Below are 27,940 nucleotides of genomic sequence, written 5' to 3' on the forward strand. Positions count from 1 at the left end.
ATCAATTTCTTCCCTACAATCCCTTCTTGTGGGATATTCCTCTATTTCTCCCCAAACATTGCTAATCACTGATCACCCACTATTTCATCCTGTCTCATAAGCCTCTTTTGTTACCAAATAATCAAAGGAATTATGTATAATTACCAAGTATAGCTTCATGATCAAATTCACTGTGATGTTCTCCATCTGCATAATGCCCATGGTCACGGGGGCTTCTTGCACCATCTGCCTCTCTTTCTTTATTGGCGCTGTGGAGGTGATGAGTGTGAGCAGATGTCCTTAAAACTGCTATTCCACAGAGGAAGGTGAACCCAAGCAAAATTTTTCCTGCCATAGTGCCTGAAAAACCAATAGGTACTGTACTGAAAATTAGTTTTCTTTAAAAATAAGATATTTTGTACTGTAAAACCAAACATAACCATTAATAGTAAACATATGTAATATGTAGCTACATTCATCATGCATGGTTCTGAGAAGCCATTCTGTTTGATAATAAATCCAATATACATACCCACAATGAAAAAGTAACCATAATGAAAATTAACAAACAACTCTGGAAACATTACTTTCTTGATATATTAACTATAATACTAATGCCCAAAGGTATCTACTACACACTATTATTATCAGTTAGCCCAACCACACCAGCCAGTCAAATTTCTAATAAGGCTAACCTTAAAATTGGATTAGATTGCATTATAGAGGGCAAAGGTTAAGCGCTGGGACCCACAGAGGTCTTTCAGCACTGAAAATGAAATGGACAGTAAGAAGGTCTGAAAGGCGTATCAGGAGGAAAACCTCACACTTGCACTGTGAAACACCTGTTAGAGAGGGTGGAAAGTCAGTGGAAGAGGGACTATGAATGGAGGTACAGAAAAAGGAACAAAAGAGGTTGGAGTTAGGGGCTGAAGGGACACTGCAAAGAACCTTAAGCAATGCCTACAGTACACTGCATGAGGTGCACTAATAGCACTATGCCAATATGGGGTATATAAATAAATTCTTACTAAAACTAATATGACTGGATAAACTGAATTTTACAAAGATTGGCATTTCTTTAATAATTTTTTTTTTCAAAATTGGATGGAAGCTGTCACTTGAATTTAGGATACTAACATGAAATATAATTAACAACTTGTGGTGACCAGTTTATATGAATATAAATATTGAGCATGTGGGCTACTCATCAATCATTCATGGTTCAAAAGTGTGTGACCAACTCAATGTGGCACTTTTATTTTATGATTAAAATGACAATCCAATTTGTCCACAGCATCCATCACATAATTCATCCTGTGGGCGGCAATATCTATAACATGGCAGGTGTCCATGACTGACAAAATAGACATCTCTTTTTCTTCAAGTTACAATTCAAAATACATATACTACTGGGATGGTCTACACACTCACTGAACATCCTGAAAAGTAATGTCAAATGCTATACAATAGTAATAGCTTTATCTGGAAATAAAGGGTGCCAGATATTGCACATGCATGGTATTTTGGGTAATTTTGCTTCTTTAGCATTATGATCTCATTAAAATATTATTATGATCTCATTAAAATATTATTATAAGTCATTCTCTGACCCAACACAGTAACTTTCACATATTCTCAAACTACTTTAATACATATATGTAGTACTATCTACTAGTATCTTAGCAGATCAGTATCTGCATGGCATTTCTAGGAGACTGAAATATGAAAAATGCTCTGAATTTGTAAAACCAAAAATAAAAAAATATTTCAGGATTAATGGGTGTTTGATGGTTCTTATATATCATACGTCAAAGAATAGTATTTTTGGGCCCTAAACAGACTAGCCCATAGATGTTGTTACTCACAGCCGTAATAAAGACATTTATGAAAGCAATGAGGTCATAGTGATGAATGGGTATGCAGCAGGCAGATAGTTGGTGTGCAATACAGCCCCACACTGCTAACCAATGAAACTCACTTGGGAAACAATTGTACTGCTAACCAATGAACTCACTTGGGAAACAATTGTACCATCTTTCAATAGTGAAGAACCATAAACTCTTACCTTTACAATTTACAGGAAGTATTAAGTTTAAGGTAGGTTAAAGTGGGATGGTCCAAGGAAAAGGCTGAGAGCCCCCTTTTAAATAGGAAACTACATCCTAGGTTAGACTAAGTTGAGATTTATCCTCTGAACCGTCATTGTTTTGCTACTACATATTGGGCACATCCCCACCTAGCATGGTGGTAAGAAAGCTCCATAGACAATTCTAGCTTTAGTGATGGCAAACATTTAAACACTATCCTCATAACACATTGCAATGGATTTGTACCACATGTTAGGTTATGATGTGGTCAAATTAACTGACATTTTAGTCTCTTACAATTACATGGTAGACAAAATGATATTGTCATGTTACAATAAAGTTTTATACATACTTACCTGACAGATATATACTTAGCTATAGACCTCCGTCGTCTCCGACAGAATTTCAAATTTCGCGGCACACGCTACAGGTAGGTCAGGTATCTACCGCCCTGGCCCTGGGTGCAGGACTAGGAAACCATCCCCGTTTTCTAATCAGAATTCTTCTCTTCCACCTGTCTCCTGCGGGAGGCTGGGTGGGCTATTAATCGTATATAATCTGTCAGGTAAGTATGTATAAAACTTTATTGTAACATGGACAATATCATTTTTATACATTCAACTTCCCTGCCAGATATATACTTAGCTGATTAGCACCCATTGGTGGTGGGTAAGAGACAGCTAACTACTGAAATAGACAGGTAAACAACATATGTTGTAGGTATTTATAAACCTTGGTTCCTACCTTATTATTGAGGCCTGAAGACTTCATTCGCGGCCTACTGCATTGGTAGCTCTGCTTAGCCTCAAGAGCCTCAGCGAGATAATGATCTATGGCTAAGAAGTTCTTGTGGGTCTGCCAATGGGGTCTTATCCACTTACTCGGCAGAGCCTAAAGGCCTTTGTCATTGGGTGCTATTCCACTTACATGACAATACACCTTGTTCAGGAGCACAAAACCGATCCCGATCACCTGATCCTAACATCCATGTTAGTTCTAAGATTGTAAGGAGTTATCCCCGAACTCCTCACAAACAACCAAAAAACTCGAAACATAATTACACTTTCATTACAAATATACAAAAAAAATTTTTGTACTCCCCTACTAGTCATACATACCCTTGATCGCCTACCAGCAATGACACTCTGCTCCCGTGCGACAGTAGTGAGCTTGCTGCTAGAAACCAAGCACATATCTGACAAGAGGGTTTTTATGTACGATAAAAAAACACAAAATTAAGGATCAGTCTTTGCTCCAAGACCCAGTACTGTATCTGCTGATACAAAAGGACCTAGGCGAGAAGCACTTCTCATAGGTCACTCTCACGTCCTTCAGATAATGAGATGCAAACACTGAATTGCACCTCCAAATGTAGTCTCGATGATATTCTTCAGAGACATATTCTTTTGGAACGCCAAAGACGTTGCTACTGCTCTTACTTCATGCGTCTTGACTTTTAGAAGACCGAAGGATTCCTCCGAGCAGTTCTTGTGAGCGTCCGTAATAACGCTTCTCACAAAGAAAAGCCAGGCGTTCTTGGACATGAGTCGTTTGGGGTTCTTCACTGCACACCAAAAGACCTTGTTGACAAGCTCCCATCTGTCTCTTCCTCTCTAAATAGAATTTAAGAGCTCTCACTGGACAGAGAGATCTCTCTATCTCTCTGCCTACCAGGTTAGATAGGCCTTTTACCTCAAAACTTCTGGGCCAAGGTTTTGATGGGTTTTCATTCTTTGCCAGAAACATTGTCTGGAAAGAACAGATGGCAGCATCTCCTTTGAACCCACGTGGAATCCAGAGCGTGTAATTCGCTCGTCCTCTTGGCTGTAGCGAGAGCCACTAGGAACAAGCATTTCCTAGTATAACGTCTCGGAAGGACGCCAGATGTAAAGGTTCGAATTTGTCCGATGAAAGGAATTTCAGGACCACGTCTAGATTCCAACTAGGTGTTTCTAGGAGTAGCTGCTTTCGACGTCTCAAAAGATCTAATTAGATCGTGTAGATCTTTGTCGTTAGCAATGTCTAGGCCTCGATTCCTGAAAACCGAAGACAGCATGCTTCGGTATCCTTTTATTGTCGAGACAGATAGGTGTGACTCCTTTCTCAGAAAGAGGAGGAAATCGGCAATATTCACTATAGAGGTACTGGAGGAGGACAGCTTCTGAACCTTACACCACCTCCTAAAGACTTCCCACTTCGACTGGTATACTCTTCTCGTCGAAGCTCTGCGGGCTCTAGCGATGTAGAGCCGCAGCCTCGCGAGAAAAGCCTCTCGCTCTGACAAGTCGTTTCGATAGTCGAAAGGCAGTCAGAGCGAGACCTGGGAGGTTGTTGGATGAAACCTCTCGAAGTGGGGTTGTCTGAGTAGATCGTGTCCTGTTTGGAAGCGATCTGGGGAAGTCCACTATCCACTCCAGTACCTCCGTGAACCATTCCTGTGCTGGCCAAAATGGGGCTATGAGTATCAACTTCGTGCTCTTCGAAGCTACAAACTTCCTGAGCACTTCCCCCAGGATTTTGAACGGGGGAAAGGCGTAAGCGTCCACACCCGACCAATCCATGAGAAACGCGTCTATTGTGAAGGCTCTCGGATCCTCTACTAGAGAGCAAAAGTTCTCTATTCTTTTGGAGAGGAACGTCGCAAACAGGTCTATGTGAGGTCTCCCCCACAGGGACCAAAGACTTCGCACACTTCTTTCGTGAAGAGTCCCATTCGTGGGAAGGGACTTGGTTTTCTCCTGCTCAGTCTTGTCCGCTCTCACATTTTGATCCCTTGAACAAACCTTGTGAGGAGAGTTATGCCTCTTTCTTCCGTCTCCAGGTTTAACAGGTGTTTTGTCAACTGATAGAGGGAGAACGAGTGCGTGCCTCCTTGCTTTCTTATGTAAGCCAGAGCCGTGGTGTGTCTGAGTTGATCTGTATTACCCCGTTCTCTGGACTATCTTTTCGAAGGACTTTAAGGCTAGGTGTATGGCCACAAGTTCCTTGCAATTGATGTGCCAGGACACCTGTTCCTTTGTCCAGGTGCCTGACACCTCCCTTGCTCCCAGCGTCGCTCCCCATCCCGACTCCGAAGCGTCGGTAAACAACACTTGGTCTGGGTTCTGCAGAGCAAGCGATAAGCCTTCGTTCTTTTGAAGCTGAGGGATCACCACCTCAGATGATCTTTTACTTCTTGTGGAAGTTGGAAGATGTCCGAGAGTTGACCCGTCTTCCAGTTCCACACCTCTTTGAGGAAAACTGAAGAGGGCGAAGGTGAAGTCTCCCTAGCGAGAAGAACTTTTGCCAATGAGGACAGGGTCCCTAATAGGCTCCAGGTAATCCCTCGCTGAGCTGTCCTTTCTCTCTAAGAAGCTTGAGATTCTCGACAAACCTCGAGCGTTCTTTCTGCGAAGGATCCGAAAACCCCGAGATCCACTATTCTTCTGCGAAGATATACCCGGAAAACCCCGAGATCTGAATCCCCAGATAGACCAAGTTCTGGCTGGGGATCAGTTGTGATTTCTCGAGGTTGACGAGCAACCCTAGCGAATCTATCATGTTTCTTGTTAACTTCCAAGTCCTCCAAGCACTGACTCTTCGACTTGGCCCTGATCAGCCAGTCGTCCAAGTAGAGGGAGATGTTTATCCCCTCTAGGTGAAGCCATCTTGCTACATTCGCCATCAGGTTGGTGAATACTTGTGGGGCTGTAGACAGACCGAAAGCACAGAGCCCTGAATTGAAAGATCTTGTCTCCTATCACAAAGCGAAGATATTTCTTTGACTGATGGTGAATGGGAACGTGGAAATAGGCGTCTTGCAGGTCCAGAGAGACCATCCATCTCCTGGGCGAAGCGCCGACATGACAGAGGCGGACGTTCCATAACGAAACTTCTTTTTCTTTTTCTGTACGAAGCGATTCAGAGCGCTTACGTCCAGAACTGGCCTCCACCCCCCCGATGCCTTTGGTACTAGAAAAAGGCGATTGTAAAATCCCGGGGAGTGTGGATCTCGTACCAGTTCGATGGCCTCTTTTTCCCACATTTGCTCCACCATCTGAAGGAGAGTCTTTCGCATTAACGGGTCTCTGTACCTCGCTGACAGTTCCCGAGGCGTAGATGTTAGGGGCGGTTTGTCGTCGAAGGGGATTACATATCCCTTCTTTCAGGACCGACACTGACCAAGGGTCGGCTCCCCTTTGTTCCCATACTCCTGCAAAGTTCAGGAGTCTGGCGCCCACTGGTGCTTGGAGGAGCAACAAGTCACTTAGATCTCTTGAATGGCCTCTAAATGAAGACCTTCTCTCTTTTCAGCTCTTCTTTCTGGCAGGTGACGAGCCGTTGCACCTCCACGAAAGGGCTGCTGAGTAGGACGGGTTCCTTCTTAACCGTCGCCACTACCGTCGTCCTTTCTTGGACGTTTGAGTAAGTAGGTCTTGTGTCGCCTTCTCAGTTAGTGAGCGAGATATATCCTTGACTAACTGAGAAGGAAACAGATGATCTGATAGCGGGGTCGAAAAAAAAAAAAAAAAAAAAAAAAAAAAACAAGTAACGGCAGTCCTCCTCTGGCTCGGAGAAACCCCTTTCGATAAAAGGGAACCATACACTGATCTCTTTTTCAGGAGACCAGCACCGAAAAGTGAAGCCACTTCACCAGAACCGTCCTGTACTGCCTTGTCCATGCAGGACAGCACGCTATGAGGAGAATTTCTGGGTCTTCAGAAACTCCGGATCCTTAGATTTGTTGGCCAAAGAAATCCGAGCGAATCAATCCAGAAAATTGAACACCTCTAAAGTGACAAAAAGTCCCTTTAGAAAGTGGTTCAACTCTGAAGTGCTCCACGTCGCTCTACCGATCCTAAGGAGAGTGACGTCTAGAGGCCTCCACTAAACTGGCAAAGTCGGCATCTGCAGAGGCGGGTAAAGAAAGACCCATAGTCTCTCCTGTCCCATACCAAATACCTCTCTTCCCGTGCAATCTGGAAGGAGGCATGCAGAATACCGTCTTTCCTAATCTTCTTCTTGTCCATCCAAGAATCTAAAGAATGGAGTGCCTTCTTCATTGATATCGCAGGCTTCATTTTTCAAGAAGGCCGACGATTTAGCCGTAGCTGAGCTCGAAAAGAGCGAACGAGAGAAGGAGGAGCTGCAGGACTAAGAGAATCTCCAAACTCTTGTAGTAGTAAAGAGGCCAAGACTTTGTAACTAGAAAGTCCCTCATTAGCAGGAGGATCGTCGTCAGACAACTCGTCTCACCCTCGATCCGACGAAGGAGAACGTTCCCGTTTTGAGGAAGAGTCCTTCCAAGACCTCCTAGTTCTGAAGGAGAGGAGCTCCCATTTGGCGAAGAGTCATAACCTCCAGGACCGAGTCCCCGACTCTTGACTCCTGGCTCTTGACTCTTGCCTCCTGACTCCTGCTCCTGGCTCCTGACTCCTGCCTCCTGACTCCTGGACTCCTGCCTCCTGACTTCCGGACTCCTGCCTCCTGACTCCGGACTCCGGTACTCCTGGCTCCTGCCTCTTGACTCCTCCTGCTCCTGGCTCCTGGCTCCTGCCTCTTGACTCCTGCCTCTTGCCTCCTGGCTCTTGCCTCCTGGCTCTTGCCTCCTGGCTCTTGCCTCCTGGCTCTTGCCTCCTGGCTCTTGCCTCTTGGCTCTTGCCTCCTGGCTCTAGCCTCCTGGCTCTTGCCTCTTGCCTAGATGCCTCCACACTCTTGCTCTTGGCTCCTGCCTCCTGGTTGACTCCTCACTCCTGGCTCTTGGCTCCTGCCTCCTGGGGTGACTTCCTCACTCCTGGCCGGTGCCAGACGTCTGATTGATTCATCCAGGTTCGTACAGGAAACCTCACCTCGGGTAGGAGTATCGATCCTGGAGGTAGATACCTCCATACGTCTGGAGGATCTTTTAATAGGAAGGGAAGTGTCTTTCCTTCTAGGAGGCTCCTTTGACAGGACTCCTACAAATGACGAAATCTGCTCCTGCATCGCCATCATGAACCTCTTTGTAGCCTCCTCTTTATCCTCTTCGGGAGGAGGGTAAGGAGGAGGGGGAGATCCATAGCCTCCACCTCCTGCCTCCTTCTCACTCTGGTTGGAAGAATGGCTCTTCTCCCTCGCCTTCTTAACTCCCGATGGAGACTCCTCAGGAAGTTTTCAGGGCTCGAGTCAATAGTCGGCGCCCTCCAACTCCTCTTGAGAGGCCGAGATCGATCGGAAATCTCTCCAATCACGTCTCGGTGATGAAGATCCCGACGACGAGAAACACTCACGTAGGACGCTTTTACAATAGCTGTCCTTGGCAGTCTGGGGTGTCACAGAAACCGCCGAAGGGACACCTGATCGGTGGGGATTCTCCACAACCTCCTTTCGGCTTTCGACATTCCTTCTCCTCTGGGCATGTGAGCTTGGAAGAGGTCTAGACCTAGGAGCGTTGCTGAGCCAACCAGATGCCCCCTCCACTACACTGGGGACACTTATATCACTGTCTAATGACAAATCACTAGCCTTACCTTGTATGGCAGCCATTTTGTTTTGCCATTATTTTGAAGGCTGCTTTTAGATCTGCAAGTTCTTTCGCTGGATCTACAGGTTCTGCAATAGGAGAAGGGGCTGCAATGGAAGGAGAAGTAGCAATACTTACCCTTGGGGAAGATCCCAAGCTTGGAATTAGTTCAGATCTAGAACTACTTAAACTTCTATGAGAAGCCTTCCTCGCTCTCTCTCTTTCTAACTTTTTCAAATAATTAGTTAGATTCTTCCATTCGTTCTCACTCAAATTCTCACATTCTTTACAAGTATTAGTAAAAGAACATTCATACTCCCTGCACCTCTTGCATACCGTGTGAGGGTCTACCGAAGCTTTCGGCAACCTCACCTTACAGCCTACATTCACACAAACGTCTCACAACCATACCAGAGTCAGACATATTTAAGAAAAATCCTTTAAAGAAAAATCAATCAGTCCACAAAACAGTCCACAAAAGCGTATGCCAATCCAACAATCCAGATACGTCACCAAAAGTCGGTCAAGAAGATCAATTGCCGGCGAAAAAAGAAAACCAATCGAGAGGAACCAACAACAATGTTGATGGTCCGCGACAGAAAGAATTCTGATTAGAAAACGGGGATGGTTCCTAGTCCTGCCACCCAGGGCAGGGCGGTAGATCACCTGACCTACCTGTAGCGTGTGCCGCGAAATTTGAAATTCTGTCGGAGACGACGGAGTCTATAGCTAAGTATATATCTGGCAAGGAAGTTGAAGTATAAAATAAAAAATTAATAATCTGCTCTAAAAAATGGAGACTAAAACGCAAAACAAAAATACTGCCACTTTTCCAGATTTGATTCATAAAATCTTGATTTAAGTTGGGATATTGTGTAGATGTGGCAGACACGTTGCCACATTGTCCCTATGCCAAGTTAAATAGGGTAAACAGTTTGACACTACTGTTGTGCTTACTGAAGACGAAAAATAAGTGAAAGAACTGAAATTTGATTTACAGTAAAGAATCATTTTACATCCAAAATATCAACAATAAATAAAACAAACTGAAATCATTAAACCGTTTTGATCACCAAGTAGGATAAGGATGATTTAGTTTCTAAGCATGTAAATGAATTATAGAAACACCCGAAATATAGTATTTTCTCAGAATGATCCCTTGCTTCTGGGTAGCTCGTGGTAGGGATAATTATGATTTTATGGACAGAGTAAAGATCCCCAAAGTGAGGGAGGCAGATTAGCCTTTTTTTTCAGAACATATGTCAGAAAGATGTTTGGCAACGTATCTAATGACAGCTATGCTCATAGTCATTTTGGTTTGACTGTGGTAAGCTTTATGCTTCTAGCAACAAATTTAATGCTCACACATAACCATGTGTAAAGATTTATTGTAAGAGAACACATAGGTTCATCACATATTCAACGGCTATGAACATGTAATAAATACATAGGATTTCACGCAAGAATTGACCATAGTTCACATGTGATGTTACCCAACCTCACGAACAGAAGAATTTAATAATGCACATGTAACGTTTTGCTATCTAAATCTTACATTATTATACTGCCATTAACTAAGACAAGCAACAGAAGGTCGCATAAACCTCATTAGGACATCAAATCAACTGGAATGGTCTAGCCTGGCCAATGGTGAAATGTACTGGCTTTCCTAGATTTAATACTGATCTATCACCACAAGTTAATGCCTCTTTGGTGAATAAAAATGGTAAAAGACAATGATACAGGCTGCACTAAAATGCAAATGAAGTGAAACACAAAGGAAATGGAGTAAAAAGGGGATTTTGACGTAGGAAAAAATCTATTTCTGGGCGAGGAAGCCGTGTCGCCCAGTGAAATGTGTCCTCTTTAGCACTATTTCTAGTAAAATATTGCTATGATACCAGAGAACTGCTAAATTGGACATGTCAGAAGTCTCTGACTCGCTCACCTAAATAAAAGGTGTCGGTAATAGAACTGGGGCGAGTGTTAAACACTACCACAGCAACCCCTCCAATTAGCCTTTTCCTCATCAAAAGACCCTGAAAACGGGGAGCGACCTATAGGTCACACCCAGCTACCCTGTTGAAGGGGACTGCGGCGTCATACTTATCGATAGCAAAGCGAAGCTGGTGCACAGCAAGGGTGGAAAAAAAAGGAAAATAAAAAAAAAGGGGGGGAGGGGGGGTTTTCACTGGGCGACACGGCTTTCCTCCTCGCCCAGAAATTAGATTTTTCCTACGTCAAAATCCCTTTTCTGGGCTCAGCCGTGTCGCTCCGTGAAATTGTACCAGAGAAAACACCAAGCTATACTATCCTGAAAGGAAAAATCATATTAATGAAATCAAAGGAAATAATAAAATAGTTTAGAATTGGAAAAAATACAATTTATTTACAAAATATACTATATAGCCAAAACATGTGGCAACATTTGCAACAAGTCACATACATAATAAAATAATTACAGATAATTTGTATGTACGTAAAACTATACACGATTATACACTTATTCTAATAACTAAGACATTTGCTGAGGTAGGTAAAATGTTAATGAGGCTGGCATAATTGAAAAGATTCATATGACACAAGGACGGTACTATAATGGTGTATTAGTAGGAGGGACACTGGCCTTCCTGCAGCTATTGCATGATATTTAAGATCCTCTAAAGACTTAAGGTAGTGCTTTTTGAAAACCAAGGTGACTTCCAACCAGTATACTTCTTCAGATCATCAAAGTCCATATATTTGAAGAAGTTAACAGAAGTTGCTATTGCCCAAATGTCATGCACCTTGGGGAATGACCCTGGGCTGGCTTTCTTGATAAATATAAAATCTGCTGCCTAATGCCTTTTAGAGATAGTGTACCACCATCTTTTCTAATAAAAGAAAAGGGGCCTTCGGAATAGGTAGACGTCCTAGATAAATAGTCCTTAAGAGTTTTAACAGGACATAACGATGGATCCTGCGGAAGCGGGACAATCTTCCATGGAGACCACCTCGTCAAGGGGTCTTCATTCTTAGCTAGAAATTGCTTATTTGGCGAAAGCAACACGTCCCCCGAGGAAAGGAACTCAATATGCGCTTCATCTCTAGATAAAGATGACAGCTCTGATATTCTGGCACCTGAAGCTAGACTCAATAAGAACAGAGTTTTACGCAAAATGGTTTGGTAATCACATTTGAAGTTGTCTGTTTCCGAGGCTAACCTAAGAACATCATTAAGAAACCATGACACTGACGACGGTCTGTGAACGGGCCGTAGACGTGCACATGCCCTTGGGATAGAGGTGAAATAAGACTCGGTTAGATTGATACCAAACCCGAGAAGAAAAATCTTTTTCAGAGCTGACTTAGTGGTTGTTATTGTTGCAGCTGCCAAGCCTTGTTCAAACAATGACCTGAAGAAGGTTATGGCCACGTTCAATGTCATTACTTTGATATTTGATTCTCTGAGGAACAAAGACAATTTCTTAACTGCTGAGTTCATACTGGCGAAGCGTAGACTCTCTCTTGTCTGACTCCAAGAACAACATGTTCTGTGGATCAATGTCGCCTACTCTCTTACCTGCAAACTTCATGAAATCCATAAAGTTAGGGTTTTGTGAAGACCTGAGGAATCGAACACAGTCCTCGTTTGAACTTGTTGCGATAGTCTCAAGTCCGGGAGAGGGTGAGGGCGAAGACCTAGTTCCAGGAGAAGGGAAACCAGTTGCTCTTGGGCCAGTGAGGGGCTATGAGAGCCACCTGACCTTCGAAAGATCTCAACTTGTGCAGCACCGTTCAGGAGAAGGTTCACTGGAGGGAATAAATATAGATCTTCGTCCACTGGTTCCAATCTATGCTCAGGGCGTCCGTAGCGTATGCCAGAGGGTCCAGATTGGGGCTACGTAACAAGGCAGCTTGTGGTTTGCCTCTGTGGCAAACAGATCTACTTCTAGACCTGGTACTCTTTGGCAAACCCTCTCGAAGGATTCTTGGTCCAGTGACCATTCTGATTCCAGAGGGACCGACCGAGACAGGGCGTCTGCCACTACATTGTGGACTCCTGCCAGGTGAGTAGCCGACAGATGCCAGGTGTTCTTGGCTGCTAGAGAAAAGATTGCTATCATCACGTGGTTCACATGACTTGACTTGAACCACCTCTGTTTATACAGTGTACTACTACTGCACTGTCGAGGACCAACCTGATATGAGTCTTCTTTGGAGGACGGAGCTTTTTTAAAGTCAGAAACACTGCCATAGCTTCCAGAATGTTGATGTGAAGTGTTTGGAAGTGAGGTGACCAAGTTCCCTGAACCTTCTCGAGCTGTAAATAACCTCCCCAACCTGTCAGCGATGCGTCCGTATGCACCACTAGGGACGGGGGAGGAAACTGCAACGGTAACTCCTTGGCTAGGTTGGCGGCCTTTGTCCATGGGCGCAGGCGTTTTCTGAGAATCAGAGGTATCCGGGCGAACTTGTCCCGACACTTGGCATTTGCCTTCGAACGCCAAACTCGATTGATGTCCTTGAGCTTGGCTTTCAACAGAACGTCCGTGACCGAGGCAAACTGGAGCGAGCCTAGGATCCTCTCCTGATTCCTTCTCGAAGTCTCTTTGCACTTTAAGAATTGTCTTGTTGCCTTGGCAATCTCCTTTCTCTTTCCTGCTGGAATGGAAAGAGTGTGAGAATCCAAGTCCCAATGAATCCCTAGCCACTGGAACTTGGACTCCGGAGTCAACCGGGACTTGGTCCTGTTGATCTTGAACCCTAAATATTCCAGGAAAGACATGACCTTGTCCGTGGCTTTCATACATTTGCCTTTGTCCATCTCCCAGATTAGCAATCGTCTAGGTCCGCCACCACCAATATACCCTGGGATCTTAGCTCCTGCACCACTGCCTCCGCCAGTTTCGTGAAAACCCTTGGTGCTATATTTAGCCCGAAGGACATTACTTGAAGGAGTAGGCTTCTTTCCCTAGTTTGAAGCCGAGGAATGGTCGGAAGTACCGAGCTATCGGGACATGATAGTAGGCGTCTGTAAGATCTATAGAGGTGGTGACGGCCCCACGGGGAAGTAAGGTCCGCACCTGAGAGATGATCAGCATTTTGAACTTGTCGCAACGAATGTACAAGTTTAGACGGGACAAGTCTAAGATCACCTTCTTTTGTCGGTCCCTTTCTTTGGGACGCTGAATAGACGACCCTGAAATTTCAAGTTCTTCGTCCTGGAGATTGCTCCCTTCTGGAGAAGGTCCTTGAGTAATCCATCAATTCTTGCGTTGGTTCCTGATAGAAGGTGATGGGTGGAGGAGGACCTTTGATCCAACTCCAGCCTAGGCCTCTGGATACTATGCTTTTTGCCCAACTGCTGAACCCCCAACGATGACGAAAGAGGTACAGCCTGCCTCCTACCTGAGAAACTTCATTGAGATGATGAAGGCCGGGATCCTCTGCCCGACCTTGCACCTCTAGTTCGCCCTTGGACTCTGGCTCCTCCGCGCTGGCAAAAGGATCCTCTAGCCCTGCCACCCTAGCAACTCTGGTAAAGGGGTGAAATGCCTGACTCTCATAGACCGGGTTAAAAGCGGGCGACACTGAATACTGTGAGGAGGCCTGTTGGTTAGACGGCGGCGAAAGGAAGACAAATTGATGCTGTTGCTGAGGCTGAACCTTAGAAGTCGAAGGCTGGGATACCTGTTGAATTGGAACAGCTTGTAGCACAGGATGCTGTTGCGGGACTTGGAAAGGTAGGAACTTTCTTTGCCTCTTCCTAGCCCTAAAACTGGAGGAAGAAGACTCTGATTTCCTTTTGAAAGGGATTCCCCAACGCAACCTGATACTTTGGTTAAGACGTGATGCCTCGCTCTGAACCTCGGTTACTGCTGAAGCTGGGAAGAGATCTGCACCCCAGATTGAGGAAGCTAGAAGCTTGTTGGGTTCGTGCCTGATCGCAGCCTCAGACAGAACATGCTTCCTGCAATTTCTCCTAGCAATCGCAAAGTCGTACAAGTCACATTGCATGCTTAAAAGTAACGACTTCGCAATGACCTTAAACAGCAGCTCCTGAGCGTACTCCCGAGCCGCCGTCTCTGTCATCACTAGGAGTTAAGAGACCTTGCGAGACGTGTCTTGGCGTCAAATTCGGCTTGGATCAATGCGTCTGACAGCTTAGGAAGGCGTTCACTAAACAAGGTGATTGCACAATCTGGCTTCAGCTTGCCTACCGAGAACGTAGCTGGCAAATCCTCCCACAAATCCTCCCTACCTGGGAGTAGTAAAGATGTGGGATCTGTCTCCCTAAGCTGGGGCATGGGCTCTTCTCGAGTCACTGCCTGGAGTGTAAGTTCTGCTACTTTGATGTAAAAGGTAAGGGGTTCCCGACATCAGTTGTAAACATGGTGAAAGGACTTTTAAAAGCTGTTACTCTAGTATTTGAGCAGTCCCACTCTTCTAGGCTCCGTATCCATGTTTGCTGAGCCTGATCTCTAGAAAGGATAACAGTCTCCTTGGGGACCTTATCCTCTCTAACCAGAGCTGCCTCCGTAAGCCTAACATAGCCTATAAATGGAGGCTGTAAACCTTCGGGGAAAAACTCGAAATCCTCGAGCCTACGTGTGCCGCAACCTTCTATAGTCAACATCCCATTGACAAACGGAGCGAAGTTAGCCACCCTCCAGGGATTACCGGGGTGGAAAGGAAAGGGTGTGTGGTGGAGCGTGGACCCGTCAGGCATGCTCTGAGCTTGCATTAAGCTACTAGAAGGGGCCGAACTGCCGACTCCTGTCTGAGACCTGCAATCAGGGAGTCCTGAGCACCTAACCTGCTAAACACTTCTTCAAACCTTGCTGCAACTGAGCTGAGTAAGCTACCAAGGCTACTGACCTGATTTAGAATATTCGTGTTGAACTGGTCTTGGTCAACGGAAGGAGAATCATCCTGTCCCTCTTGCGGTACCTTATGAGGTATCCGGTCCCTAGAAGTTAATGGAATGGGACTGGTAGGGCAATAGGAAGAATTCCCTCCTTGAGACCTTGGGATTGAAGGTTTGGAAAGCGACTTTATTTTAGTTTTAATATGTGTATGAACCTCTGGTGACTGCCCAGCCTTGGCATTGTCTCTAATCTGCCTTTAAGCAAGGTTTTACCCGCAGGTTTTTTCTTTAGTTTAGGAATCACAGAGAAGGAGTGCAACCTGGGAGGGGGCAAACCTCCTGTGAAACCCATGAAGGAATTGGAAGTAGAAGGAGAGGAAGAATCAGAGTCACTCAAGGAAAGATCCCGGTGACTAACTAAGCTAGCCTCATTAACACTGTTACCTGTACCCGTGCCTAGTGTAACGGGCAAATCCTCAACCACTTCAAGTGAGACTTCCTCTAGTCCAAGGTCCAGCAATTCCGCCTCTTGCTGTTCAATGACTGAGTCTTGGATTGATTTGATAATCGGTGCCGCTACTTTTGGATCGACGTATCTGGCAGATTTTCCGGCTGGGAAGAGCAAAGTCGCCATATCTCGGGACAGAATATACGGCTTAGCCTTCCCTACGTTCCGTCCAAACCCTCCAACCCAGATCTTGAGGGCGGAGAGTGCAGCATCCTTAATAGACTGCTCAGCCTGTAATGCAAGGAATGTGTCAATACCAAGTAAATTCCTTGAACATTATTCTATAATTATTGATTAATCAATGTAATTTAATTTAAAATTCTAATTGATCATTATTTTATCTCATTTCAATATTTGTTTTTTTTTTTTTTTTTTTTTTTTTACAATAAACATAGAACCAGCAGTGCGGTAACTTACCGAAGAGGTAGCCTGATGTACCAAGTCGTAGCAGGCAAAACAGTTTTCATGATGCCAGACCACGGAATCAGGAAGCAGCACTGCACAGGGGGCGTGGCCCCGACAAACATCATGGCCGCACGGATCTTGCAGAGCAGCACTACAGCCGGCAACCAGACACTGAGAGGCCTGTAAGTGCAATAATATATAAGAACAATTGCACACACTTAATAGGATAATGGAATATACATATTTCTTTTCTTTTTTTTTTTTTTTTTTTTTTTGTGTGCCGGAGCATTCCGGGCTATAAAGAAAAGAAAGGGTATATATATTCATATGTTAACGTCCCGGGGACTGTGTAAGGAAAAAAACCACCCGGAGTTGTATACCCGGAGCTGTATGACCCGGAGAGGGGGGTACACGAAGTAACCCGGGACGGCCACATGAACTCGCAAGTTCCGTGGCAAGAAAATAAAAATAAAAATAAAAATAAAAATAAAGATAAAAATAATGATAATAATAAAAACTAAAATAACAAATATACTATCTCCGCCTACGGAAGAGTAACTTCCGTAAACATAACCCTCAATGACTCCGGGAGAGGCCGGAATCTAAACCCGCTTATGCGGAGAGGGAATGTTTTAGGCGGGTGGATGTAAGCTCCGGGAGTGAAAGAAGCAGAGCGCAACAATCCACGGAAGCCGAGGCTGAAACGCAGTGCGACTAACAACTCCGGAGGCGGTCGGCTAAGAAGCGACACTCCCCAGCCCAAGGTCCTGGGAGACCCACTACACCTCCCCCTCCGCTGGTGGGACCGGCCGTCAGCGACAAACAACGAGAGCGGCACCCAACTACGGGGAGTCCCACGAGAGGGGGGGGGAGGGAGGGCTGAAGGGGGGACGATCACGTGACCAGCGATTCCCCGCGAATAAAGGATCACGAGGAAAACGCAGGCAAAGCCTATGAAGGCTAGCTGCCGACCGAACACCCAAATATACATAGACAAAATAAAACCAATTACTTAAAGCTAAGGGAAAAACATGCTTTAACAGGGGTAATGAAAATAAGGGGCGGGCGAAAAATATAAAACGCAATGGAGGCCACTCGATGAGAGTGGGCGCAACAAGGAAAAATTACTTGCTTACCGACAAAACGAAAACAAACGGTAAGCTGACGAAAAGAAAAAGGGGGAATTCTTGAATGGAAAATACCAAACTAAAATAAAAGGGGGGAGGGGGGAACGGTAGATAAATATCGAAGCACGAAACAAAGAAACGTGCACGAACGCCGACCCCCTTGAAAAACAGGAAATCATGAAAATAATAAACGTAGATTAAACAAGATCGACAAAGCAACTGCCACCCAAGACATAATAAAAATATATACTGAAAATATATACTGAAATATCATAAGTTACGAGTATATAAAACATAAATATATAGGTACTGAAAAAAGCCCGCTCGAAATTAGTACAAAACAAGGAAACGACGTAATGGCGGCTCGCTACCGCTCGCTACGGGAGGAGACGCCTAACAAAATCCTAAATAAAGGCAAAACGAAAGGCAAAATCACTCCCTAAATACAGAAAAGGGCGAACCAGTACTTAACTTGGGTGAAGAGGCAGATTGACGATCCATAACGAAAAGAATAAAGAAACCAATACAAAGAACAGATAGCTATAAAAAAGCGTGCAACGCTGGGAGGCTATCGATAAGAATGACGCCGCAGTCCCCTTCAACAGGGTAGCTGGGTGTGACCTATAGGTCGGCTCCCCGTTTTCAGGGTCTTTTGATGAGGAAAAGGCTAATTGGAGGGGTTGCTGTGGTAGTGTTTAACACTCGCCCCAGTTCTATACCGACACCTTTTATTTAGGTGAGCGAGTCAGAGACTTCTGACATGTCCAATTTAGCAGTTCTCTGGTATCATAGCAATATTTTACTAGAAATAGTGCTAAAGAGGACACATTTCACGGAGCGACACGGCTGAGCCCAGAAATATATGTAAATGGTATATTTACTGAGTAAATTTGTTAATTCTCAGAAAATCTTATTCAAAATCACAATCCCCACATTGCCTATCTATAGTTATTGAGATATTCGTTTCAAATGAAAATCATGACTTCTTCAGTTTGCATGCTATCATATTATCCTGGAAACCTTTCCTCTGTTATATTTTCATAATTATGACATCTACTATTAACCAAAGAAGAATGTTTTCCAAACATGTCTGAGATTCAACAACATAAATTTCCTCATGTTTTGACTGCCATATCTTATTAACGTCTCTTCAACTGTGCATTAAGCATAATGGCGCCGACTGATCACATGCTGTCTTTTGACTCAGTGATGTGTCAAAAGTGCCAGGCTGGTTTTGTAGCTAAGAAAAAATGGAAGTGTACAAGGTGTGACTGGCAATGACTTAAGAGTAACTGTTTTAGTTATATAGGTTTGGTATGATCTTGACACATGACTCTATACGTACTGGGAACAGTTTGCTAGCTCTGCCATATTTTAGGTGAGTTTGCTTAACTTTATTTCACTATTCTTTGTTTTCATCCAACCAAATACCCAGCTTTACCTTATAAGTGACCTATCATTGTGTACACCAAGGGAATGTACCAGAAATAAATTAGGTTAGGATAACACCAATATAATTACCATTGTCACATTTTCCGTAAGACAAATTAAGCTTTATATATACAATAGCCATTTTCCAGTAAGCCTTAGGCTAGGATCGTCCAGATTCTCAGAATCAATGTGAAGTTGCCAAGCAGCTAAAAAATTTTTTTTTTATTTCTAATGTCATACATGTCAAAAAGTTTGCAAATTCACTGTCAGCACTATTCTCATCATGGTTATATAAATATGATCCATTTTATACATTGGTATATTCATAATCTGTGTGATCTGAACTGATTTTTTTTTCACAATGGTGCCATCATGACAGCACACTTAACATGCTCCTTGGGCTGGTCAACATAACTACCTCTGCAGCATCATAACAGTAGACCTAATAAGCTCAACAATCATAACATTTTCAAAATAGGAATATGAATTTCAAGTTTTCTTTGAATGTGGAAGTTTTGGGCAGTTTAAGCTGCCTGTATGTTGCAAAATGATTTATAGGCCTAAAACATAACCTAAGCCTTCGGAGATGTAATCTGTTACTAATGAATTTATTTGTAGAGATTACCTGTTCTTTGAGGAATAAATGATAATTATTTTCATTGTATGGAGAAGATGGCTAATAATCAAGATATCTATTAGTATTAATATCAAGGCATATGGAACACTTGTTTTTTAACAGGCTTAAAATATTATATTCTTAAAAGTCCTTCTGCACATTTTTTGTGTATAATTTATTCTTTCATAAGGTAATTTGAAGTGCAAGAATGTGTAGATAACCTCATATGTTTCCTGGCCAGAAATTTTTTTTTATATAAAGATGTGAATGCTAAGTGTAAAGAAATTTAACACACCTAGGCCAAGGGACAAAATCTTGGCTTTGACAAAAGAATAATTGCATGGGTGAATATTTGCTGGTAAGCCATCATTTTTGAAGTGGTTATGAAATGTATCATAAAAAATTTTATTCTTATGAAAATCAAAATATTCCTGTAAATGTTTTCATGATCATTTCATTGTCACTACTCATTATAGTACTACGTGTTGCACCAGGTGGTTCTTTTGCAACACCACTCTACATGCTCCACTCATGTTGATATCAGAGGGTGCATTCTACTTTTGTATTTACAGATATTTAAATTTTTTTTGTGTTGAGGCATAAAAATAGTCAAATGGAACCATTTCAAATTTTATGGTTGCTTTGGAAGCAATATTAATATTATAAAAAAATATTTAGTTTTTAATTTAACAATTAAACTGGGGTTTGATGACAACTTCATTTTGGTCAAATGGATCAGCGATGAGTAAATGAGAGTTTTGAAAATGTTTCGCAATCGTTTTATCTGAAATTTGGCTTCATGGACATTTTCTTAGTTTTGAAATAGGTCATATGACAGATTTCATTCTAATGAAACATATTATGGCCTTATTGTACGCAATAATTGTGTTTTCGCACTGAAATAATAAGATAAATATGGAGCACGTTAGGTTGCCAGTTTGTGAATTTTGAATGAAATCCAATACAATCATGTAGTTAAGCATCAGTTCTGAGGATAGCTGTAATTAAACAGGACCCACTTTTCTTACACTGGGATACTAGCCAACTATCCCACAACGATTAGGTTTAACTAACCTAACCAGAACAAGAAAGCCTACAAAGCATCCTAGCAAGATTAGCCTACTAGAACTTAAATTCAACAACAACTGACAAAGAAAGAAAAACAGTACTACATAGCCTACTTGTCTAGTGGACATTATTGATAGCCTAACCATGTCAAAGATGACATAAAACTGTATAAATTAAAGAATATCATGTACTTTAGGCCGCCACCTCATGCGATCTAGTATATTGGGCTAACACACCTACGACTAGGCTATTTAGTCTAAGCATAGACTAACCTGTCAGACCTGATTATCCATAGGCTATAGTACCTATGACACATTAGAGAAAAGTTATGGTTCGAAAACTGAAAAGTCCTATGTTAAAGGTTTGCAAGCTTATTGAAAATAGTTACCTAACAGTTGTCCAGATTACTTCTGCTTAGGCCTAGTCCACTAGCTTACCGTAGAACTTGCCTCCTTTGAGTAGTACTATAGGTAGTAGTAGGTAGTCCTAGGGCCGGAAATTCCGGGCGGCAGTTTCAATAGGCCAGGCTATAGCCTACCTACTAGTAGTATACTAGGTAGCCTCCTACTATCAAAGGGGTACTACCTAGTAGATACTACCTACTGCTTATTTTTATTCAACTGGGTAATTATTTTCGGTTTTGGGTAAACGCCGGTACTGGTACCAAACTACAGAAGTAACTATCAATGAATACGCTACAATTAGACCAATAGCCTAGACAACAGTAACTTTGAGCCTTTGTTCATTCACCTCTGACAGTTGACAACCTTACCCTAGGTATATCATGGCCCTTCTTACCTAACTGCCCGAATCGAATACTTGTTGACACATATACCAAGGGCGGTGATAACGTTTAACTTTCAGACAAAATTACACTGGTCGCCACATCTGCTACGGTCATTAGCCGTGTCACTCACAAGTGGTCTGAGTGTCTGAGAGTAGGTGTGCTCGGTGCACTTACAGAAACCCAATCGGGTGTCCAACGACAACCATCCACATAGTCATAGACATTCACAAGTGCCACGCTCCTGTGTCTCTCTCTCTTTATCTTATGATTTTCGGTATGGGAGATCTATACATCTATCTATAAATATATGTATTTTCCTGTACCTTCTCTTCTCATAATAATGAGTAGTACCATACTCTTTGGTAGTTTGAATTTCAAGTCAAGGGCCCTTGTGATGAGTGGTGGGCTTGCTACTATATATATATATATATATATATATATATATATATATATATATATATATATATATATAATTACGGTATTTCTTGTACATACAATATTAGGCCGTTACCTCTAACAGACGTGGCACTGAAAAATCAAGGTGTATGGTCATGCGTCACTCATGCCACAACAAAAAAACCGCCTCCTTTTTGTCAAGTAGCTAGAAAAAACCGGGATTGAAAATAGTATGCCTTATGTGCATACTAAGTGATGGAACACAAAAGAGAACCAAATCTAAATGAAATAAAGTAAAAAGAAATTATAGAACGTACGAAGGCAAGACACTGCTATGGGAAGGGGAAAAGAAGTCTAATTTATTTATAGAAATTAGAAAAAGAATACGTAGGGAGAATTCTTGTAAAATATCTTTTTAATCAAATGATGTTTCTGGGACACGTGTACGTTCTTGGAAGATCACTGTGGATTATTGAAGCTCACCGAGTCACCACCTCAAAACGATACTACATATCTATTGACTAATCCATATTTTTTTCTTTCGTTTTTTCCTTTTTTTCTTCTTTTAGGAATGGGAGATATCTATCTTCTTTGCCGTAGTTTTAAGGATATATTTAACAACCCATGAATTCAGGCTACAAAAAAAAAATCGTCAATATAAACCTAGTGTTATTTTGAATTCAGGGAACGAAATGGCATTTGTTTGTGTACATTGCAAATAGGAATAGTACGTGCTTATAGGTTATATCCTTGAAGAACACCAGCTTCCAGTTTGATTGCCTTAGAAAAAACGTTGTCTAAAAGTATTTGGAATATTTAACAGGAAATTAAATTTTCGATATATAGTAGTAACACGAGGTGTCAATAATGTTTTGCAGGGCAAAAAACAAAATTGTAGTTACAGCTGTTTAACAGAGCTCAAAACTTCTGTCATGATCTTGTATATGCTCTTCTGAAGGGATGATAAAGGGAAAGACATCGAATGTTGAAATTGTGGTACTCTTTGTGAGAAGGTGAGAAGTAAAAACCAATAACGCCTCAGTATAATAATAAAGTATATATCATAGGAACTTTTTCTATTTTTGGAACTTAGTCATCAAAGAAGATTTTGACATTTTAGACTGAATAAGATCGACAATGAGATTAAGGGTGCAATCACGAAATATTTAGGTCGAGGCAGGGAGCCGTTGCAAAGACTCGTCCTTTTATGAAGGTTTTAAGTTTCCTGTACTAATCTTGATATTGATTTGAGATATGCAATAGACGCGAAAATGGCAATAGAAGTATTGAGGTCTTAATCGCATCTGCGTTGGCCGTTTTTTAAAGTTTATTGGCTACTTCTGAATACGTAATAGGGCAATTAGCATATCGCTCGGGAGAACACCTGTCATGATTAGTGGTCACTTGACTGACTTTTCGTTCTGTAAATTTTCCACCCATACCAAATACTAATCGCAACTTTAAGTAATCTCTTGGTTCTGAACCGTTAACAAACATGCAACTAAGGCAATAGCTAAGAGTTAACTTTTCTTCAGTGAGGCATTTCCATGAAGTTTGATTTTATTAAGAGACCTCTCTGAGAATCTTGGATAAAAAAACGGATAATATACATTTCTGTACATACACTAGTAAGTGTACATGACCATAGCATCTCGGTAGTTGAGTGTCTGCAGTTAGTTTTAACATGCAGAGACAAATGAAATCATAACTTGGCACGTCAGGATGTAGCTTTCCAGCACAAAACAATTATCAATACAACTTTTCCATATGACGATTAAAACAAGGATGGGCTTCGGTATAAAAATAATAAGGATAATAATAGCCAGGTTCAGTCATTTCATATAAAGTCACTAAATATCTCATCAATGTAAATTACTTGGAATTAGAAACTGTAGCCTGGTTAGTTAAACACCAACACATTGAAAGCTCACGTCAGCTCTTCCTATTTTTTCATCAATGATTCTGTATCAATCACTCCATGACCCAGTCAATAAGTGTTTCTTTTAAAATTGTGGCATCTAAAATCTTTTAAATTACCCTTTGATCAACTGACCTACAGAGAAGTGTTGGAGAGTGGCAAGAGTCTTTAGAGAGGGGGTGGCTTAAAGGTGAATGTGAATAAAACAGAGGTTTTTGTGAGCAGTTGGGAAGATAGAGACAGAATAGTATGCAAGAAAGAAGAGCCTCGATTATAACACAGGTGGAAAAGTTTAAATACTTGGGATCTACTTTAAGCCACGAGGGAGGATGTGAGGCTGAAGTTGACAGTAGGATAAAAACTGCATGGGGGAAGTAGAGAGAGGTGGCTGGAGTAGTATGTGATAAGAAAATGCCAGTCAAGCTAAAAGTCGAGATCTATAGCACTGATAAGACCAGTGTTAATGTATGGATCAGAAACATGGGGTCTAAGAAGAAAAGAGAAAGTAAAGGTTGAGAGAACAGAGATGAGAATGTTGAGGTGATTTATGGAAATATCGCTGCTTTAGAGATTGGAAAATTATGAAATAAGAAGGGCAGGCTTGGAAAAGCTTGCAGAGGACTAAAACCGTCACGATTGAGGTGGTATGGGCATGTGTTCAGGACGGATGACGAGTAGGGAGTGAAGAGGGCTTCGAAGGAAAACTGTTAAGAGGACGAAGGTCGAGAGGGAGACAGAAAATTAGATGGAGAGATAAAGTGAAGGAAGATATGGAGAGAAGAGGTTTGGTGGAGGATGATGCCTTTGATAGAAGGCAGTGCCGGCCGCTGCAGTGGAGAAGGCGCATCCGGCAAATGACCACTAAATGTAGGGATAACGGTGGGAAAAAAGATGTACTATCTGACATCGGTCGTATTCATTCAATTCCGTTTTTTGACAATTTTTCCAATTTCGATAACTATAACTCATGACCTGGAAAGTAAGCTGATGCCATGATTATTACCAAATAATGTGGGAAGTAAGTGATACGATGAAAAATTGTGATTAAGGGAAACAAGAAAGTATATGATGATAAAAGGCAGAAAAACAATCAAATAGTGATGATGGCTTTGTTTAGCAACATTAAGTAAATAAAACTTATAAATCGTCAATGATTAGGAAACTTCATCGTGCTGAAGGATACTCCTATGGTCGTGTTTGTAATTCCAAATTTAGATATAAATATTTTTCATTGTGAATTTCGTAACATAACGATTCTGAAGGTCAGATATTTTAATTTTATGCTAACCAGGTGATTATGCAGTGATTCTGATACGGACATACCGTCTGAAATTCTCGATGAAAATACTATATATTTTCCTCCTTAGTTATCTTAGGCCCATGTTACTCATAATTTGTTGTGATTAATTTGTTAAGAGTAGTTATAGATTAGTCTTGAAATTTTTTTTAACTCAGTGAATTGCCGAAGGTCGTTGAGTGACGCTAACAGGCGCGTATATATGATATATATCTATATATATATATATATATATATATATATATATATATATATAATATATATATATGTGTGTGTGTGTGTGTGTGTGTGTGTGTGTGTGTGTGTGTGTGTGTGTGTGTGTGTGTTATCTACCCTTTTGGGGAAGACTCCCCAATGCCTTGGTGTGATTTATGTTATGACTGACTGGAAAATGGCTGGTAACTGAAATGATACTAGAATTCACTAGGAATTATTGCTATATATTTAAGAGATTCGCATTCAGTTATTGATGGCCACTGCCAGTTTTGAGGTTTGTGGTCTTGAAAATATTCCAGGGTCACAATCAGTTGGATTTGAAAATCAGGTGACCATGTGGGCGCTATTTTATCAATATGCATAACGATATGATAAAATAATGATCATTATTATTAAACGAACAAAAACAATAAACTTCAACAGAGAAGTTTAATATTTTCTAAACCCGCAACAACAATAGCATTGTGTTTTCATAGAAAGGAGAAAAGGAGAACATAAATGGATAGCTGAAGGATCTCACACTTTACTTTGAGTCTCTTTCGAAATTTCTTCGGGAGGAAAGGCTGAGCTTTTGTTATTTCTATTTACAATGAATAGTCTCAACTACTTGCTACGAAAAGATAGAAATCCCTCCCGACTATCTATTAGACTCGGCGTGAAACCAATCGCTCGTAAGAGGCTTTGTTGTATTTTGAGGCATAGAGATATCTGTTCTATAACAATATTTTCTTTAAAACTTAAGGGCGTATATAGTCATTAACATAGTCTTTTGGATTACTTAGTGTGAAAGTTTCATCACCGCAGTGTATGTTGTAATGCTTTGAAACATAGGCAAGTCTGTTCTCAGTAGTACGTTGAGCCAGTCTATAGGACACTTTTTGCCGTCTGTTTCCTTAATATTGTTACACAGTCTAGGACACTTTTGCTGCCTGTTCCCTTTCTTATTACACAGGCTGAGACACTTTTCTGTCTGTTTCCTTGCTTGTTGCACAGTCTAGGACAATCTGTTGTCTTGAGATTTTGGCATTACGCTACACAGAGCTAATGACCTTTCCACAACGCAACTCACACGCAGTTATGTTACTCTTCCTCCGATTGTTTCTCACTGGAATTTCACCGTCATTTGGGCATGTAAGACAAGGACCTCGTCTCCAGAACTGCCAGGGCCTTTCTCAACTGCTTCCTCTGGTGGTAGAAGAACCCCACGACCATGAGGGAGGAGATGCACATGACCGCCAAAATGGGCATCATGATCATGCACATCAGCGTATAGGCGGCGAGTCGCTGGTCTGAAGCGGGTGACTGAGATGCCTTGACAGCCTTGTTGAACTGAGCTTTTGGATCTCCTCCTCCGTCGTTGTCATCAAAGACAATGAGCTGTCCTTGAACGTCTATGGGTGCTGGAATGGGCACTTTCCAGGCCTTCGATCTCGTTGAAGTGGTAGAAGGAGGAGGAGTCGCGGTGGTCGTCGTCTCGAGAGGCAGGACCCGAAAAACCACAGGTTCGGAGGAGTCGCCGAAGTCGTTGGAGACGATCACCATGACTGTGAGGTCGCCTGCCTGAAATCGGTGGGAGAAATTTGTATCCGTTTATCTTGGCGTAATTTTACACACGGTATAGACAGTGATTTACTAATAGATTTCCCCGTGCAGTTTAATAATCTACTTACTCTTTTATTTATTTATTAAATTGTTAATGTACTTTTTTAATAGCTATCTCCTCTTCTATCTAATTGACACCATATTCTTTGGAAGTTTGAATTTCAAGCCAATGGCGCGGCCCCTTTGGACTCGTTCGAAATGATTAAGGTTTATCTTCATCAAAATTTAGTGCAGAATTTAGTGAGTGCTTTGCAACAGTAAGAATTCATGATAGATAATGAAATTGATTGAATATGTTCTTATTTATTCAGTCTTATTTCATATATTTACATTTTTTTTTTCATTCAGTTCTCTCCCGGTTATATCATTTTTTTCATTCGTCCATTTGTGTTCATGCATACTTTGATTCATCTTTCACAAAGCATACATTTTTTTACGCCATCTCTTAAACTCATTCAGTATTTTCACAAATCACGCATCCGATCTTCTTGAACGACCTCTTTCATTATATATTCTAATATTTTATCGTTTACTTGGTTAGGTAATATGTCTTTGTTTCATTGCCATTTGCTTAAATATATATCATCATATTGATTCAAGTTTCACCTCCTTCAAGATAGTCTCAGACATTTTCTATTATTTACGTCTCACCTGGTTAAATACTTTCTCATTCATTCATTCATTCAAATAAGGATGTTTTTCTTATTCATTCTCATTCCAACTTGCTCAGTACTCAATATTCTTGGTTGAATGTTTTGGATGGAATAGTGAAAGTGAACGCAATATTTTACCATGCATTCAAGTTTCGTTTCGTTCAATGTTATCCCATTCACCAACCATTTGTTTTCATTCATTCTCGTTTTCGCAAGCTGAATATATTATAGTCCCATTCATTCATAGTTGTAGTAGTAGTAAGTGTAGTAGTAGTTAGGATTTGCCTTAGCAACGTCACCTCTCAAAGTAGACACAACACTCCATCACGACTCCCTTACCTGGTTGAGCAAAGACCGAGCGACTGTGACCCTTCCAGTGGCCTGATCGACGCTCAGCAGACCCCTGGTTCCATGAAGCGTGAGGTTGTATTTGTTCCCTCTTATTTGGATGACCTTGATCGTGTCGACTAAAGTGCCGATGGGCTCGTCACCTCTCACAACCCACGTCTTGTTCACCTG

The 27,940-nt window shown here is 41.9% G+C and overlaps 1 protein-coding gene across 1 annotated transcript in view; it reads left to right on the plus strand.

Annotated features, from left to right (window-relative positions):
- Positions 1–27,940, plus strand: part of LOC135226152 (uncharacterized) — a 41,546-nt gene that overhangs the window by 10,516 nt on the left and 3,090 nt on the right. The window lies entirely within an intron of this gene.

Source organism: Macrobrachium nipponense, chromosome 20, assembly GCF_015104395.2.
Source record: "Macrobrachium nipponense isolate FS-2020 chromosome 20, ASM1510439v2, whole genome shotgun sequence".
Lineage (NCBI taxonomy): Eukaryota > Metazoa > Arthropoda > Malacostraca > Decapoda > Palaemonidae > Macrobrachium > Macrobrachium nipponense.